At 41.3% G+C, this 12,642-nt stretch overlaps 1 long non-coding RNA gene across 1 annotated transcript; it reads right to left on the bottom strand.

Annotated features, from left to right (window-relative positions):
* Nucleotides 1-3,200: 3,200 nt before the first annotated feature.
* LOC139795281 (uncharacterized) lies at nt 3,201-12,173 on the bottom strand. Its single transcript, XR_011725446.1, has 3 exons — nt 11,756-12,173; nt 6,433-6,581; nt 3,201-3,276 (listed from the first exon to the last, which is right to left on the bottom strand). It is a non-coding gene; the product is annotated as an uncharacterized lncRNA (long non-coding RNA).
* Nucleotides 12,174-12,642: the final 469 nt, after the last annotated feature.

Genomic DNA, 12,642 nt, shown 5'->3' with positions numbered 1-12,642 from the left:
CTTAGGTTTAATTAAAAATGTGTTGCATCTCTCCAGCACTCATTCCAGTGTGTTTACCTCAGTCCTCCTGCGAAGTGGCTTCTGCCAAGTGTATGTTCCCCATGCACTATGGACTGGAGCAGAAGGAGGACTCCCTGGACACTCTGTGCCTGCAGCATTCCCTTCCTCCCAGCAGCTTTGGAGCCCTGTGCTTCAAAACAGGATGTTAGCCAGCACCCAGGCCTCCCAGGACAACCCTGGGAAGTAAGGGAAAGCAGGTGCCACCTGCATTGGCTTTCTGGATTATCTTGTGGGTGTGTTATGGTTTAACCCCAGCTGGCAACTAAGCCCCACACAGCCTCTTGCCCACTCCCCCCAGATGGGATGGGGGAGAGAATCATAAGGGCAAAAGTCAGAAAACTCAGGGGTTGAGATAAAGAGACAGCTTAATAAACAGAACAAAATCTGTGCATGCAAACAAAGCAAAAGAAGGAATTAATCTGGTACTTCCCATGGCAGGCAGGTGTTCAGCCACCTCCAGGAGTGCAGGGCTCCATCACTCGTAACAGTGACTCGGGAAGGCAAACACTATTGTTCTCCCAGGTTTGTATTGCTGAATATGATGTCTTAGGTTATGGAATACCCTTTTGGTCAGCTGGGGTGAGCTGTCACAGCTCTGTCCCCTTGCAGCCCCTTGGGTACCTCCACCCTTCTCTCTGGTGGAGTGGTGTGAGGAGCAGAAAAGGCCTTGATGCTGTGTGAGCATCAGAAGTAACAAAACCATCTCTCTGTTATCAACACTGTTTCCAGCACAAATCCAAAACAGAGCCCCATGCCAGTTACCACGAAGAAAATCAACTCTGTTCCACCCAAAACCAGCACTGAGTGAGTGCATAGTGCCTTCTGGTGTGTCTTTACATAGCTGCAGTTCAGGTTGCAAATACTTCAGGGGTTGACTTTGATTGTCGGGATTAAGCCTGTTTTCCACCAGTCCCCAGCCTTCTTTGCACTTTCATATTTAAGATCAGGTTTCAAAAAAACCCCACGAAGGCAAGTGATGGGCCCACGTTCAAAACTGAACATTAATAACCACAAAGCAAGCCCGTGTTTTCAGCGAAAAGCACTGTTCTCAACAAGCAATGTGTTAAACCTCAGCAGGCTAACAAAGACTCTCCAGTTCCTCTAAAATCAGACCTGAAAGATGTTCAAAACCCGTATGCGGTCTCCAGGTGGCACTGTGACTCTATATAACGATTTATCTAAACTGAACAACCCTATTAAAGAAGCGTTTGCATTGCCAATTGGGTAAGAATTGACAGCTGCCAAGTGACTAGCTTCCAGTTCTTTTTATATCAGATGTGTAATAATAGCTGTATTTATAGTGCTTAATTACTTCTTGGGTCACAACATAAGCTTGTGCCTTGCAAGATGTTCTCTTTACTTTGTTCGCAGTTAATGCTGCAAACACAGCCAGCTGGGGACAGTTATAGGTTCTTTCCAAAGTAAAGTGATTTAGCTAATTAGGGACTCACTTGATTACCATTCAGTCCCTTAGTCTAAGGATACAGTATCTATAGCCAGGTTGTTATGTCTGATTAAAACCACTTAACTGAAGGGTTAGTTGGCTGTTTATAATCTGAGTATGGGTGTGATCAGTCAGTGTTTGTGAATTCACAGCTAGCCATCATTTTGCTAAAGGCATGGGGAGTTATATTATCCAAGATCTTAAGTAAGTAGAGATGTATTATCCAATGTCTTAAATCAATAGAGATAATACTTTTTCTGCCTCCAGAGTGGAAGCAAACATCTTTTTAAAGTGTTAAAATATAAATCAACTTTTCAACTTATGTTACTATTCAGTATTGCTACTTGCAGAAACAGTAGTGTAGGTGGTAGGTGATGAACCAAAAAGCAGGTTCAAGATCACAAGGATTAGCTATATTATCAGACAGACTATTATTTAGTCACCTCCTGATTTATATTGATAAAAGCCTCTAACATTATTTACTTAATGGAAAGCGATGTGATAACTGTCATTATAAACGATCAGGCTTAGCATTTTGGATAATTATTCAGTGTATCTGGGCTGCAGTCTGATATCACTAAGAATGTTACAGAATTAGGAAGGGAGAAGAACAGTTTTCATCATAGAATCTTAATCTGTTCCAACCTATTTAGAAGACAGTGCATTATACAGTTCTCTCTCATTTTAAATAGTGCTATATATTACCATTAGGTGAACACATTATGTTTCAACAGGAGATACAGACAGATGTTATAACGGGAACAGAACAGTGGGAATAAAGTTATCAAGCAAAAATAAGAAAATTCTTTCTGGTCAAGTACCAAAGAGTCCCAAGGTGTTCTGCTACTCACCACTGAGCTGTGAAGTTTTGTATCTTCAAGTAAAATGTTCTGATTTGCACAAAGATGATTTCACTGCTACGAAACCAAGGAGAAGCCCTGAATCAAGCCTATGGTGCTATACCTGAGGCAGTCAGTTGATTTCTCTCATCCAAAGAATGGATGCAGACTGTGCTCAGCCTTGGTGACTCTGAATTTTTAGCACAACACTAATCAGCCAAGATGGTAAGAGGACTGGGAGAAATAGTGATTACAACTGAATTCCATTGAAATCTGAGCATAATCTCTCCATGTGGCTAATTTTCTTTACAATACCCAAGAGGGACCAGTGACCCTAATATTGTAAGGACAGTCCATATTAACATTGTAAATAAATACTGCTGACTCATAATTCTATGTTTCAGATTTTGGTGGGAAAATGTGGCACATCAACTGTAAGATACAACTAGTAAATTCTTGAATAGATTAAGAAACCTTAAAAAGGTTAAAACAACATAATCAGCAGCAACATTTTTAAAAGCAAGTCCCTTGACCTTAGCTGACTGTCAGATGACACTGTGATATTTGCATACATGCACACCTCCCCCCTCCTTCCTCCCTCAACAGTGATTGATCTGCCCAGCAAAGTCATAATTCTTCTGATACCCCTTGAAAATCTTCCAAGGCTAATCTCCTATTTTAGGTTCCTATAATGACAGTTATAATAGCAGCAAGGAGCTTTAGCAGATGTCTCCACATGGACAAAACCCAATCAGTGCAGCATTGTCACAAGTGGGCTTAAACATTCTCTGATGCAAACTGGTGTTGCAAATAACTGGTGCCAGTGCAAAGCAGGAGAGGAGTGATGGCCATTTACTGTCCCAAGCTGCCAGGTGAAAATGATGCTGGTGCAGGGTGCACTTCTGACTGGCTTGGGTTTCAGCCCCAAACAGCCTAGGGAGGAATGTTTTAGATCAACAAGGGTATTTTGCTGTCCTTGCATAAAGCTGCTGCAATACAAGCAGTAGTATGGTGGAATTACTGATTACAGCCACTGACTTTTGAAGATCAAAAATCCTCCCCTGTAACCGTGCATTATGCTGTATGACTTGTGGAAACAGATAGACCAAGACATGCAATAAATCAGCATCAGGGTTACAGCAATAAATCAGTTTGCACCAATCAGTTTGTACCTGGTGCTTGCCTCAGTGTTGATGAGAGAGTGTTCCGACCCATGCCTCTCTAGAAACCAGAATTAAATGAGAAGCAAATCGAAAGTAATCTAGTTAATATTTTGCAAAATTAATACCACATTTCTGTTGTCCCTATCCAAAGATAAGCAAAAGGGAAAGATTTTTTTTTACAAAATAACAGTGGCAGGTCCCAGCTCCTCCTCTCCTTGCTCACTTCATCATTCAAAGAAACTGATGGTGCACATACAAACTAAAAAATGGCATTTTAGTAATTTTGCCTCTCATTTGTGGACTTACACTGTGCTTCTCAGAAATAGGAAGATTCATTTGGTATAATGAGCTATGTCATACCAAAAAGCTACAACTTGCTGATAAGTTCTACCTGCTTCTTGTCTTTGCAAATTTGATTTCAGTGTTATGCCTGAGTTTTACCACTCCTGATTCTAGAACAAAAAATCAGAGTTGGCTTTTTGCTACATTACAGAAAATAAAGCCCAAGCCAAGATAGAAACTACATTTTATATGGGGAAGAGAAATAGGAGAGAATTCAAAGACAATTCACAAACCAGGCTTTCATCTCAGTGGAAAATGTAAAAAGTCATTACGAACGATGAGTTGTATTGGGAAAGATCTGAGGCAAAAAATTACTTATTTCTAATATGTATCATGAAAGTCAGATTTTGATACAAACCCACTTATTTAAAAGGCTTCAGGTATTGTTTCACCTTGATGATTGTGACTGAAAAAAAGTAAACCAAAATAAACCACTTTGTTTCACTTTGAAGATATCAAAGGATTGTTTTGTTTCAAGATTAGCAATTTGAATATATCAGAGCTTTGCTCTGAGATGCAATAGTTTTTAAACAACTGCCCTGCTTCACATTAAAATGTATGAAAAGGCTTTTAGCCTTTTCCTTCTGGAAACTCCAGGTTGCAAATGTCCTGACTTGTACTGGAATTTTCTTTCATTTTCTTCAAAGTTTGCTTGAAATTGTTATTATGCAATTGTTGAAAAACATGATGATAACACAAAACCTCCATCCTAAGGAGAGGCCTTAGTCTGTATGCTGTATCTTTCCTGGGGAAATAAGTGCAGGAATAATTACAAAATCTGGGGAGGAGTTGTACCACAGAAAAGTTACGCCACGTTTTTGAGCTTACACTGGTTACTGTCTGATTTTTTTCAGGATTCTCAAGATTAATTCTGGTTTATCTATGGTCCTTTGTGCTAACTGGCAATGGTAAGCACACTGCTAAGTAGAGCTGCTTCTTGATGTCCCAGCTGCACCAACTGGGGTGCTGTGGTCCTCAGTGATCCACAACAAATAACCCTCCTTGCCTGTATGCTTAGGGCCAGTGCCCAATGAAGTGGTGAGCAGCTGAACATACATTTTCTATGTACGTTTTTTGGCAGACATCACGTGGATTAGGTATTTTGGCTCTCTGTTTCCTGAGCACCTGCCCCATCACACACCTGAGGCACAGAGATGAGCTAAAAGTTGAATGCATGTTTTGGGAAGTTTCTTCTTCTCTTCAGTTTATTTTCCTGATATTATACATCATGCCTATTTGCACTTTGACTGTCCTGGAGAATTGATATTAGCTTTCTGCTGTGGGGGTTTATACAGAGAGTATCCCTTCTCTACCAATTTTTGTCATTTAGATAGCAGTACAGCAGTAATCTCCCCTAGCTGGCAGTGGAGAATTGGTAATGCTTGTCCCAGCCATCTAACTCCCACATTTCTGAACATGGGGTCAGAATATTTCAGGTTCAAGTAATTCAGATTCAGGTTACTGAGATTTGTTACAACTGCAGATTTTTTAGAAATTATTTCAATTTTTTTTTTTTTCCTCAGGGAAAAACCTGCATTTTATTCCATTTTTTTCAGGACACTCTTCACAAGCCCAGGCTTTGCTGGAGCTGTGTAAAACTTCTTAAAATCAAAGGACTCATTATAAGCTTTCAGCATTTCAACTCAGAAATTTCCCTGGGGCTTTCCCTGGCTTTCATTTGAATTTCATTTTTCATTTTTTTGCTTATGATGTGATGGGCTTAGTTAAGTGCACATAGTTACTGAAAGAGAACATTTTCTTGGAGTCCAGCCTATATACCATGCCCTAAGAGTTCTTGGTTCTTTTTCTGTCCATATGTCCCTTTGTTCATCTGTAAGAGGTACTATACTACTACAAATTTACGGACTATTTATTTTGATGAGTGTGATTTAATCACTAATGTCTGAAACTCCTTTAGCAGTTGTTTCATCTTTCTTGATGTTATTGATGTGTTTCTAATGCATTTTGTACTCATAGCAATTTTTTTGTCTCTTTTGCAGGTGTTCATGGAAGAAATAGGATTTGGCTTTGTTTACTTTTTTAATAGAGCTTTTAGATTTATTAATCTGAAAAAAAAAAATCAAACCAAACCAAACCACCCAAACTATTAGCATAGCAGTGTTTCTCACATCATAGCGTAAAAGCAGATCAGACTGTGCTTGTGCAAGAACAGCTTTTAAAACTGGAGCTCTGCTTTCTATCACTTTCTTTCACTATACTTTCAATGGCACTAATGTCTTTTCTATTAGCTGACTGCTGTTTGCTCACTTTGTGCTGTCTGGCACTTTGTTCCTTAAACATACTTTTTCATCTTTCTGTACAGCAAATATGGTTACATTGGATGCCAGCTCCTTTGCACTTCTGTATTACAAGCATGAAGTCTGCTGAGACCACATCCTGATCATGTGTGGTTTACCAAAACTCTTCCTTCCTGTACTGAATATGCACATTCCCAACTGGTTGCTCCTGATACAGGCTAACATTAGCAGATGCATTAATTACATCCCAACTGTAGCTCCCAGGTAGGATGCAGGAATAATCCTTTCACCTTTAAGAGGGATTAGACTTCAGGGACTGTACTTACATGGGATCTCAGTAATCAATTTCCCAAGCAAGAAGTCCCTTACCTTAGATGACATCTCTCCCATTGAGTGATCAAAGCTTGTAAGAAGCCTTTCTTGCAGTACTGTCTTCCTGTGGCTCATGAAAATCCGGATTTCATTACTTCTGTCTCTAAAAAGTAATTAAAAAAAAAATTATAATCCTCATTGCACAGCTGGATGCACACACAAGTTCCCATCAGAAAAACCAACTCTAAGGTGTATAATGTAGTATAGAATCATAGAATCATAGAATTGGCTGGGTTGGAAGGAACCTCTGAGATCGTCAAGACCAGCCCTTGATCCACTACCGCTGCAGTTACCAGACCATGGCACTGAGTGCCACATCCAGTCTCTTTTTAAATATCTCCAGGGATGGAGAATCCACTACTTCCCTGGGCAGCCCATTCCAATGTCTGATCACCCTCTGGGTAAAGAAATTCTTTCTAATATCCAACCTAAACCTCCTCCGGCACAACTTGAGACCGTGCCCTCTTGTCTTGCTGAGGGTTGCCCGAGAAAAGAGACCAACCCTCCTTTCAGGGAGTTGTAGAGAGTGATGAGGTCTCCTCTGAGCCTCCTCTTCTCCAGTCTGAACAGCCCCAGCTCCCTCAGCCTCTCCTCATAGGATCTGTGCTCGAGTCCTTTCACCAGCCTAGGTGCCCTCCTTTGGACCTGCTCCAGCACCTCAATCTCCTTCCTGAAATGAGGGGCCCAGAACTGGACACAGGACTCGAGGTGTGGCCTCACCAGGGCTGAGTACAGGGGCAGAATCCCTTCCCTGGACCTGCTGGCCACGCTGTTCCTGATACAGGCCAGGATGCCATTGGCCTTCTTGGCCACCTGGGCACACTGCTGGCTCATGTTCAGCTTCCTGTCAATTCAGACTCCCAGGTCCCTCTCTGTCTGGCTGCTCTCAGCCACTCTGTGCCCAGCCTGCCCCCCAGAAGAGAAATACTATTCCACTCCACACTGACAGCAGCACCTGTGCCACTTCCCTGCGTATCTGTACTTGATGTCTTTGCAGGCTGTTTCAGCCTTGGTGTTTCAGTGGTGACCTACAGCAGCAAGACCACAGCTGGGGCCCTCTGTGGGGCAGGCAGGGGAGGAGAACATGGCTCCCAGCCCGAGAAAAAACCTTGTACTTCTGTGCCCTGGGCATGCTGTGCAGGACTGGCAGCACTGTAGGCTTGAGGAGCGAGGTGACAGGAATGGGGTGAGTCAACTGGGCAGCTGTGTGTGACTGGGAGGACAGCCCAGTGCAGAGTCCCACGTCAGCAGGAGCCTGCAGTCAACATCAAAGTAGGAACGCTCTCCTACTGAAGGAGCAATGACAAAAGTTGGCCCAGCTTGCCTTGGGAAGTGGAAAGTGATGGGCAAACAACACTTTGGTGGCCCACTGGAAGTTAGGAAGCCAGGGGTTGCAGTATCATGCTCCTAAAGAAGGAAAAGGCTGGGAGGAAGCACAATGATCCCATGGCTGGGATGGTAGGGTCAGCCAAAGAGGGTTGCAGAACAAAAGCTGTGCTTCCTCTTCCCCAAAGGCAGGCTGGCCTCTGAGATACTGCTCTGAGATGAGGAAGGCATGACTGAAAAATCAGGGAGACTTACAGCTGTCATCCAGTCTCCCATCTGCAAGAAACATTGTTCAGCCTGGAGAAGAGAAAGCTCCTTGGGACCTTATGTCAGCCTTCCAGTACCTGAAGGGTACCTACAGGAAAGCTGGGGAGAGATTTTTCAGAAGAGCATGAAGCAATTGGATGAGTGGCTTTAAACTGCAAGAGAGTAGGTTTAGATTAGATATTAGGAAGAAATTCTGTGAGGGTGGGGAGGCACTGGAAGAGGTTGCACAGGGAAGCTGTGAGTGCCCCATCCCTGGCAGTGTGCAAGGCCAGACTGGATGCAGCTTGGAGCAGTCTGGTCTAATGGAATGTGTCCCTGCCTATGCAGGAGGCTTGAACTAGGTGGTGCCTTCCAACCCAAACCATTCTGTGATTCTATGAATGCTTCCTGCCTGTTTGCTTCTCCCTCCCTCCTTCCCTCTTCCCAGACCCAGTCACTTTCTGGGTAGGCAGGAGGGCCACAGTCCCTAAACAGTCATGTCCTGGGAAGTATTTGGATAGTAGTTTGGTTCTCTATTGTAGAGACTGTGAAGTAAGTCCTGTCAGGCAATGCTGCACTGCCAAATTGGATCCTGAAAACAGGCAAATGCCACACTTGCTTTCCTGTGTAGTTTTGAAATTCATATCACACCCAACCATTACTTTCTTCACTGAGATTTTACCACCCTCAAGCTGGACATTTAAGGTTTCTGTAATGGAGGGATGGGATGCTGCTTGCCTGCAGGCAATTGTCATTTTAATTTTAATCTTCTGCTATGGCTGACCTGTCATTTGCATCTAAGATTTTTCTTTCTGTTTTCAAAGTTTAGCTGAGAGCCACTATTTTGCACCCTGGTGTATAAGTTCAAAGAGATGGTGAAACACAGCTAGCACCCACTTCTAAATACCTGATTTTCTCCCACTTGAAAGGGCTTTTATCAGTTCCTGGCTTTTACTTCAAGACTTCTGAGATTTGCAGAAACACAGGGGAATCCTATCTGATCAAACATCATATCCCACTCTTAAAGACACAACAATCAGAAAAAATTTCTTCTGACTGTGTGCTGCTTTGTGAGACACAGCTAAACAAGCAGCCAGGTACTGCTTGCTTTCTGTCCTATTGCTTCAATCACTTGTAGAGGAAATATCAGCTTCAGCTGTTATCAATAAAGACAGGAAAGTTCTTGTAATTGCCAAATTTGGCAACCTGTAATTTAGGTATTAGAACTCTGCCAACAAAGACATCCAGTCATAATGGTAGTCACTACTAAATGGAGAGGGGGATTAATTTTTTTCTTTTATTCCACTGCAAATCACCAGGTGATCTTTGGGATTAAAATAATGGTGCAAAAATGGCATAAATGACTCAGGCTCCAAAACATTTGATCTTGGTAATTTTTCTGCAATAACAAGATAATTATTATTTTACATTTAACATCTTTCATATTTTTAAGCCTGAAACAGACAGCTACAATTGAGTGCCACATATATGGTAGTTAATCCCATACCTTATATAGTACTTCAGTGTAAGTATTTCTGCAGAATATTTACTGTGGAATCAAATTATAGAAAGTGGAAAACAATATTGTTTCTAATTGCACTGAGAACAAAAAGCAAAGGTTCTGCTTAAATGGGACGTTCATTTGGGAGCGTATCTGAATGTGTTATTTAGGGTATTCAGGGGACAAACCCACAAGTTCTTTGTGTACAGAGAGAACTTCAGTCTCAAGTGCCAAATCAAGCTCTGTTTTGTAAGAAGCAGCAAGAAATCACAGCATATCCTTAGAGAAGTGAAAACTTATGCATCAAATTGAGGATGCTGGAGTCTTATTTTTAAAACACTTCGAGCAAAATATTTAACCCTCATTTTGTTTTGCAAGCACAAGATTCAAGAGCACAAGGTTGCAAAACAGGGTCTCTTCCCCAGTTTCCCAAGCTAAGCACTATTTCAAATTTTAAGGTGACTTTGTGACATGGTTAGTGGGTCTTTTCATAATGTCTTTTACCTCTATGTCCCTATCCAGTCTTTCAGATATGTTCTTTATACTTAGAGATGCATTATCATACATAACTTTGCTAATGTCACCAAGGTCAAAATAACTCCTGATGTCAGTCTTGAATACTATTAATTTAACTCTCTCATGTGCTCTGAGACACAGCAAAAGCTCTCAGCAAGCCCTGCTGGTTAATAAATTCAGCCCTTGCAGGTGTTACACAAGGGCCTTCTTGCCATCCATGCAACAACGATTGGAAAAGCAGGCACAGACACTTCATGGAAATTTCTCCAGCACGCTTGGGGCATGAAGCCAGCTCCTTTCAAAAGAATTTTTTTTTTTTGTATCAATGTTTAAACGTGACATTTTCCCAGCAATCCTTTTCTGCCAACTTCAAAAATATGTTCCCAGTTGGTGTTCTAACCTTTCCACACTTGCCCAGAATGACTTCATAGGCTGATTGTGATTATGTGCTCCAGACCAGTAAAGAAGAACTGATGCTATGAGGTCTGATACACATCATTTATTCTTCATATAGGTTACTAGGCTGCCCATTACAGATAAGCATGATCCCAGAAAGATACTCCAGTTCATATGGAGCAAAGCAGAGGAATATGGCAGAAAATAATTTGTACAAACACACAATACTAAAGGGTTCTCAAGATCTTTACACAACTTATCCTTGCTTTTCAATAAACTATGTTCAATTATATTACAAAAAACGATGCAGACCCTTGATGGGGCATGTGCTGAAGAGGAGAATCAGGTGTAACTGCAAGTATGGCTTGAAATGATCACATATTTCTGGTTTTAGAAGTCCTGAACCTCTGTGTTTCTGGGACCATTCAGGAGCAAATCTAAACTTTTAGGTATGCTTCAGGTATCAGTTAAAGACCAAGCTTGGTGACACAGAAGGTAGCGAGCAGTAGTAGAAAGAGTTCCCTGACAATTTAACACTTCATTGTACTACATCTTGCTCCTCAGGCACACAGATACCTCTGAAGCACCAGAGTAAGTGGGATTGTTTAATCTGAAGAAAAGGAGGCTGATGGGAAACTTTATTGCTGTCTACCACTACCTGAAAGGAGGTGGTAGCAAGGTGGGGGTTGGCCTTTTCTCCCTAGTAACAAGCAACAGGACAACAGGAAATCGTCTCAAGTTGTACCAAAAGAGGTTTAAATAAGATATTAGAAGAAACTTCTTAACTGAAAGGGTAATTAAATACTGGAATAGGCTGCATAGACAGATGGTTGAATCACCATTCCCAAAGGTGTTTAAAAGATGTGTAGATGTGGTGTTTAGGAGCATGGTTTAAGCACTGGACTTGGTAGAGTTATGTTAATGGTTGGACTAGATGACCTTAGAGATCTTTTCCGATCAGAACAGTCCTGTGGTTCTGTACTTTCTTTTGCTCAACAAGAAAATACCCTCAATAGGACAGGACCATTTGTATTCTTATTCTCTGATTTAAGAGTCACTGTGCCAACTATTACAATTATTGCCAAAATATAGAGGATTTAACCATGAAAGAGTATACCATAAGTTCTAAGACAGCTGAGAGCTGGGCTACAGAAGTAAACCATCTCTCAACACTGCTTATGAGGAAAACTTTTTACAGCTCAGAATATAGAGCTATTTTCCAAGGAGGAACAAGAAGTCCAAAAGAGGCAGCAAATAGCATTAATGAAACTGGAGATGTTATCAGCTCTTACCTTTGGTGAGTGCATCACTTCTTGTTACCAACCCACTGTAATTTCAAACATTTCAGTTTTCAGGGGGAACTGCTTCCAACAAAGAAGCAATGTCTGAGATTAATGAGGGCTAGATGATTTGCACTTAGAGGTCTTTTCTTCTTAACTTGTATTGGTTGCAAAAAGCTGTGTGTGATCCACTAATTAACATACTTGTACAGTGTGTTAATCTCCCCCTCAGCACTTTCCTTTGGACCAGGCACTATTCTTACCAGCAGCCACGATGACACTCCCATTGCAAGGGTGTTGCTTACAGGTGACTCTTCCTGAGTGCTCTGAGAACAAATGGGAGAATCCCTGTTGGCTGAGCCCTTGGATTAAAAAAAAAAAACCAAAAACACAACAGAAAAAAACAATCAGAATATGGTATTTGGTAACATAGTAGCCTGTGCAATCTTATTTCAACATATGGGACAGAATTGCTAAGCAAGTTATAATGAAATCAGAGAAGATTATAAACAACTCAAACCACAACCATTATATGGTTTATGTATTTCCTTATCCCTAGAGGCATCAAATATAGCTAACTGAAGTTTATCACCCCAGTGCAAATATTTTAAAGCCACAGATGTTGACAGGTAATTTTCATTGCCTGCAGTCTTTAATGGAGTTCCACTTCTGGCAGGAATAAATGGTAACCCCTGAGACATGGATTTGCTGATGCACCTTGCTCATTCCATATCTAAATGAAACAATCTCCCTAAGACTAAAGGTTGTTTTAAAATTATTTAGTTACAGACTAATGATATCCATGGGCTTATTGCATTACTCTGAAACTTCGAGTACTTTCTGCATTAGCAACAGAGCTGAGGAAAAAAATTTCCACTTTATATGAGAGGTGCCACTTG

This window comes from Heliangelus exortis, chromosome 1, assembly GCF_036169615.1.
Source record: "Heliangelus exortis chromosome 1, bHelExo1.hap1, whole genome shotgun sequence".
In the NCBI taxonomy this organism is placed as follows: Eukaryota; Metazoa; Chordata; class Aves; order Apodiformes; family Trochilidae; genus Heliangelus; species Heliangelus exortis.
This window is presented reverse-complemented; position numbering and strand designations above follow the sequence as displayed.